Source organism: Physeter macrocephalus, chromosome 17 (genome assembly GCF_002837175.3).
Source record: "Physeter macrocephalus isolate SW-GA chromosome 17, ASM283717v5, whole genome shotgun sequence".
Lineage (NCBI taxonomy): Eukaryota > Metazoa > Chordata > Mammalia > Artiodactyla > Physeteridae > Physeter > Physeter macrocephalus.
In genome coordinates this window covers 15,862,341-15,869,394 of record NC_041230.1, presented here as the reverse complement: position 1 = coordinate 15,869,394, position 7,054 = coordinate 15,862,341, and the positions used below count along the sequence as shown (strand labels likewise).

At 34.7% G+C, this 7,054-nt stretch overlaps 1 non-coding gene across 1 annotated transcript; it reads left to right on the top strand.

Moving 5' to 3' along the window:
• Positions 1–3,258: 3,258 nt before the first annotated feature.
• Positions 3,259–3,388, top strand: LOC112067334 (small nucleolar RNA SNORA70). Its single transcript, XR_002893210.1, has one exon. It is a non-coding gene; the product is annotated as a small nucleolar RNA SNORA70 (small nucleolar RNA).
• Positions 3,389–7,054: the final 3,666 nt, after the last annotated feature.

The window sequence follows — 7,054 nt, the reverse complement described above, 5'->3', positions numbered from 1 at the left end:
AATCAAAAATATGAACATTCTAAAAACTGTTGATGAATATTGTTAAACTGCCTTCTTAATAGATGTAACAATTTACTCTTCCCCCAAGTCCAGGTTCTGTCTTATGCCCTTGCTGGTGCTGGGAATCACACTTCTGAAAGATCTATACATTTGATGGCTAAAGATGGTATCATATTTATTGTTTTTATTATTATCCCTAAAATTTACTCATGAGATTGATACTTTCATATGCTCGTTTGTCATTTACCTTTACTCTCTTCTGATTCAACTTTCTCTATGTGGCCTATGCATTTTTTTCTTTTGGGTATCTTAATTTTTAAAATTTATTTATATGTGGATTGGGAGTTTGGGGTTAGCAGATGCGAACTATTACATATAGAATGGATAAACAACAAGGTCCTACTCTATAGCACAGGGAACTATATTCAATATCCTGTGATAAACCATAATGGAAAATAATATGAAAAAGAATGTATACATATATATAACTGAATCACTTTTCTGTACAGCAGAAATTAACACAACATTGTAAATCAACTATACTTCAATAAATTTTTAAAAATAAATACAAAATAAATGTATGTATTTGAATTCTTTTTGTAGGTAGGGTAAAAACACTTTGTTTGTTATATTTGCAGAAAATATTTTCCCAGTTATGAGTTCGCTCTGTGACTTCACTTATAAGTAAAATGTTTAAATTCCAATACAGCCACATCCACTGGCCCACTATGATTTCTTCCATAGTGTTAAGTCATCTCTCAGCCAAGAGATTATTTCAATATATACTGATGTTTTCCTCTAGTTTGCTATAGTTTGATTTTTATTTAACATTTAACTTTTCAACCCTTTTACTTATCTGGTATATGATGCGAGAATAAAATCTGCTTACTTCCCCTGTGTAGGTTTCCATCTACCCCAGCATCATCTGGGGAATAGTCCTCAAATATTAAGATAGTCTAACAAAACTGATTTAGATCTCTCTAGTCTGCTTCTTAGATTTGTATATTTATTTTTGTTCCAGTATCAAATAAATTTAAAGATTCTTATGTTATAATACATTTTATTTGGCAGAACTAGTTCCCCTTCCTCCAGTTATTCTTTGGTTTTAATTTTTTACCTGTTGCTTGCCTGTCTAATTTCTTCCAGGTATTTAATGTTACTTTAGAAACATTTTGTTTCTTATCCCCCTCCTGAAAAAAATCCTTTCCACACTGTGATTGGGATTACATTGAACCCTAATCTAATTTAAAGGGAATTTAGACGTTCAATCTCCTTGTTCAGCTGCCTTCTTGAAATTTTCCCTGGATGTTTATATTCTTGATTTTTAAAGTGGTTTTTATTATTAGGTTAAAAAATGAACTTTTGTATGTTTATTATGAATAGAATACAATCCATTTCAAGTTAATTTAAGGGTCGTGATTTTTTCCATATGGATATCCAATTGTTTCATCACCATTTGTTGAGAGACTATCCTTTTCCCATAAATCATCTTTGTCCCTTTGTCAAGAATCAATTGACCATGCAGGGATGGGTCTATACCTGGATACATTATTCTGTTTCATTAATCTATATGGCTATTCCTATGCCGATTACACTGTTATGATTACTGATGCTTTATATTAAGCCTTGAAATCAGATGTTGTGAGACTTCCACACTTGTTCTTCATAAAATAGTTTTGGCTATTCTATTCCTTTTGCTTTTACAAAGTAAAGAACTACCTTAGAATCACCTTGTCTGTTTCTATTCATTCAAAAAGCATGCTAAGATTTTAACTGGGATTGTATTGAATCTGTAGCTCAGTTAGGGGAGAACTGACATCTTAACAATAATGAGTCCATGAAGATGGTATATCTCTCTTTTTTATTAGGTCTTCTTTAATTTTTCTCAGCAATGTTTTGTAGTTTTTCTGTTTATTGGTCTTGCATATATCTTTATAAATTTATCTTTATGTACATTTGGTATTATTAATACAACTATAGATGGTATTTTAAAATTTCAACTTACCAATTATCTGTTGCTAATATAAAAGATACAGTTGATATTTTGTGTATTCATATTGTATCTTGGAACTTGTTAAACTCAGTTATTATCTCTAGTAGCTTCTTTGTAGATTCCTTAGACCTTTCTATCTAGAAAATTGTGTCATCTGCAAATAAAGACAGTTTTACTTCTTCATTACCCATATGTATATGAAGAGACACTACACCACCAAAATTTTATAGAAGCTGATTTGTAAAAGGCAGAATAAAAGATCCACTTATGTAAATTATGACCTGGTCTTGGGGACTTACTCAAAATAGCAATGTCCCCTCCACTTCTTTTTGCTCCTTAGAGAAAATTAAAGTCTGTGTCCACTGAGAATAGAAGTAATGGGTCAGATGAAGAAGCTGGGTCTAGGAATTTATCTGGTGAATTGAAACTGTATAGACTCATTCAGAATGTTCAGACTAAAATATATGTATATTTTAAAACTTCTTAATTTACCTGCATTTATGCTTCATCAGAGTCCTGTTCTGGTGTACCTGCTTTGAGACTGATGCAGGTAATTCATGATCTATGCCTTTGCTCATAGTAGGTGTCAAAAAAAAAACAAACAAACAAACAAAGAAAAAACAAAAAAACTTGCATGTGGAACCTGGTTAGGACTCTTTCTGTCACAGAAAACTTACCCCGACTGGCATAGAAAAACAAAACTTGGCAGTTATTGTATTTGCTCAGGTAACTGATAAATTCCGGGCTGCATCTTCAGGCCTGGCTGGATCTTTCTCTGACTCTTGGCTTTGTTCATGAGCACCCTCTTCCCACATCCTTGCAAGATGGCCTTCAGCAACTCTAAGCTTGTCTTCCAGGAGCTCAGTAGGCCCGTGGAAAGGGAGCTCAGCTTCTGCACTAGTTACAACAGAATTCCCGGGTTTGAGTCTCACTGGCCAAGCTGGCATCCTTGAACCCCCACCTGAGAGCCAAGAAGATGGGGTTAGCTTCACCCAAACTACAGGGATAATCAAGAGGTCATTAGCAAACACACTGTAGGACTCCATTTGTATGACATTCTAGGGGAAAAACAAAAGGGATAAGAGTAAGGAGAGGGGTTGACTAGAAGGGAATGGGGACATTTTATGCAGTGATATAAATATTCTTTGTCTTGATTGCACTGGTGGTTACACAACTGCATACATTTGTCAAAAGCTGCGGAATTGTTCACCTAAAAAGGTGAATTTTGCTGTATGTAAAGTACACTCAATAAACATGAATTTTCTTTGCAGCCACTTAAGCTGCAAAGATTCCCCGTGGGGAATCGGTGTACAAAGGCTGCAAACAGCAGCCTCCTCGGTAGCGCATGCAGCCTGTTGCCTGTACAGGTTGCCCTAAGGGACCTTGCACATAGCCCTTTCCAGTGGACATTCATGACTGGCATGCTATCCCCAATCTAGGCTCCAAACAGGTATGCAAGGTGCCTTTGGAAAGCCCCAGGGCACAGTGGTCAGGGTCCACATTGGCCAAGTCATAATGTCCATCTGCACAAAGTTGCAGAACAAGGAGCATATGATTGAGGCCCTAGGCAGGGCTGAGTTCAAGTTCCCTGGCTACCAGAAGATCTACATCTCCAAGAAGTGGGGATTTACTAAGTTTAAAGCGGATGAATTTGAAAACATGGTGGCAGAAAAGCGGCTCATCCCGGATGGCTGTGGGGTCAAATACATCCCTAGTCGTGGCCCTCTGGACACATGGCCAGCCCTGCACTCCCGAGAGCTTTGGTACTGTCCCCTCCTTACTCATGCCCACCAATAAATCCTACTTTCCTGTCAAAAACAAAAACGCTGAATTTTAAAGAAGAGTCTTAAAAGAAATACGTAAAGAAAACTTATAAGATTTTTAAAGGAAAAATGTAAACCTTGTGTTTCTGGATAAGACGACAGAGCATTTTAAAGATGTTAATTCTTTCCAAATTAATGTACTGGACTAAACAAAATCCTAAATGTAATTTTATCCTAAATGTAAATGTAGCATCCTAAATGTAAATGTAGTATCCTAAATGTAAATGTAAACAAATGTATCCTAAATATAAATGTAAACAAAATCCGAAATGTAATGTACAGTCTTAAACAAAATCCTAACAGATTTGCGGGAGCGGGGGAGATATGAAACTTGACAAAATGATTTAAAAATTTATCTGGAAAAATAAATTACTGATAATGCCAGAGAAAGTTAAGAAAAAGACAATAATGAGCGATAATTGCTTTTACTCCACACCTTTGAGTAATAATTTTCAATCTGGATTGTGTATGTGTGTGTGGGTATGTGTGCATGTGTATGTGTGCGTTTATTTTGTTGTGGGTGATGGGCATGTTTCAAAGAAAGGAGAAGGAAACTTTACAAGAACTTCTCAGAAGAGAGGATGTAATTCAAAAATAATGTTAAATTCTATTTAGTTAATTTTCAAAAATTAATATATTTTTAAAATATATACATACATTAAATGAAGATATTTTTATGCATCTAAGATGGAAAAAGATGGGTTTAATTTTTTTAATCTCTACTGAAATTAACTGGATTAAATAATGTGATATATTTAATTTTTTAATATCAGGAAATAAAGTAAATATTTACCTAACTTTGGAACACAGACCAATTTCATCACCAAGAATGCTATCAAAAACACAAATCTTTTCAACCTTTAGGGTTTGTTTGTTTATTTATTTGTTTGTTTTGTTTTCTCTGCACATAGTGATGTGCCAGGCATTGCACCAAGCATTTGGGGGGAGGGTTCCATAATAAAAGAGTTCTGTTTTCTCTAACTTGCCTTACTTGTTCTCTGTATAGAATTCAACAATATATAAAATCACGAAAAAAAGTAGGAGTCATCTGAAGTCACATAACCTTGAAATGACCATTATTAACCCTTGGAATCATCTCTTCATTTATAGATTTTCTTTACCCATACACATATATGCATATATTCTTTCCATAAATAATAATATTACTTATGCCCTCCCGTCACTCATACTCTTACAGCACCACACCCCATGTCTGCTCTGCCAGGTAACCCATGTTAACAACCTACAAGGTTCTCCATATTCATATAATTCTATACATACTCATACAAAGGATTCTCTATAATCCTACTTACATGTTTATATCTGTTCATATGCGTCTACTCTTTGGAGCATTTTTCATTGTCTGATATACAAAAATGGTGTATCTTACACACTTTTCTGCATTTTATTTTTCCTACTCAACAATACCTCGTAGCAATTCCTCAGTCACTGAACATAGCTCCTGAACATAGCACTGAACATTGACAAGTTCTTTCTTGTCAATGGCTGCATGCTATGCCATGTTGAAGCCATACCTCACTTTCTTCAGCCATTCTGGTTGCAAAATTTGCTCTGTTTTCAATTTATGACCAGTGCAAACAACACTGTAACACCCTTGTACACTTGTCTGTCCTTATGTATTAGTCCTTTCAGTTCTAAGGGGTCATTTTACAAGAGGATAATCACAGGGTTGAATAGCATGTATATTTTTAAATGTTGCCAGACCACCTTCCCAAAAGGTTATAACACTTCGCATCTTCACCAGAAACTATGAGGGTATCCTTTTTCCTCATGTCTACCAATGTTAGTTGATATTAGATCTTTTTTTCATATAAAATCTCATCATTAATCTAAGTTGCATTTCCTTGACTACTACTGAACATAGTAAAACATTTCAATTAAAATCAAGAATTATACAGAAGTGGGACTTCCCTGGTGGTGCAGTGGTTAAGAATCCACCTGCCAGTGCAGGGGACACAGGTTCAATCCCTGGTCCGGGAAGATCCCACATGCTGCGGAGCAACTAAGCCTGTGTGCCACAACTATTGAAGCCCGCGCACCTAGAGCCCGTGCTCTGCAACAAGAGAAGCCACCGCAATGAGAAGCTCGTGAACTGCAACTTCGTTGCAGCAGCCCTCACTCTCTACAACTAGAGAAAGACCGCGTGCAGAAACAAAGACACAACGCAGCCAAAAATAAATAAAATAAAATAAAAAAATAAATTTATTTTAAAAAGAATTATACAGAAGTCACCACTGTAAATATTATTATACATTTCTCTTGCCCTAGCATGGTGCTAATAGAAATTTCTGCAGTGGTGGAAATAGTCTCTATTCTGTGCTATCCAATATGATAGCCACTGTCATATGTGACTATTGAGCAATTGAAATGTGGCTAGTGTGGCTGAGGTACTGAATTTTAGTTCTGTTAATTTAAATTCTAATAGCCAGATGTGGCCATGGCTACCATACTGGATAGGGCACTTAGAGAAAATGCAAAACAAAAAGTTAAAATAATGGCTACAAACATTGGAATATACACAAAAATTTATCTTTTTGCTGATTGTATACCTAGACAACTCACAATATTTCAACAAGTAAGAAGAAAAAAACCCACTAGAAGTGATGAGACGATTGTAAGGTAACTATATATAAGCTAAATATGTAAAAATCAATAGCTACTTTACTTAGTACTAAGCACTTAGAATAGAATTAGGTAAAAAAAATTCCATTCACAATACAACAAAAAAGACAAAACACTAAAGAATAAAGTTAACAGGAAAGCCACAAGACACATATGACACAAATTTTAAATTGTAATAAAAAGAGTAAAACGAAGCCAAATGTCTAGAAAGTTGTACCAGGCTCTTGGACAGGAAGATAGATAGATGATAGATAGATAGATATATCAATTCTTCTAAAATTAATTTATAAATTTAATGCAATTCCAAGTAGAATTCCAAAAGGCTAACATAATCCTTGAATTCTCATATAATATGCCTAAAACTTTCTCCCAAAATGTGGGGGAAAAAAGTGAGTGGATACTTACTTTATGACTTACCAGAATCTTCTCAAAAGCCATTACAACAAAAATCAACGTAATATTGACATATGAATAAACAAATAGATTCATGGAAATTAATTAAAAATCCAGAATTTGATCCCCATCTATATGAAATTTATATTTGACAAAGATAGTGTTTTATACAGTGTGGAAAAATGGACCATTTAATCAATAA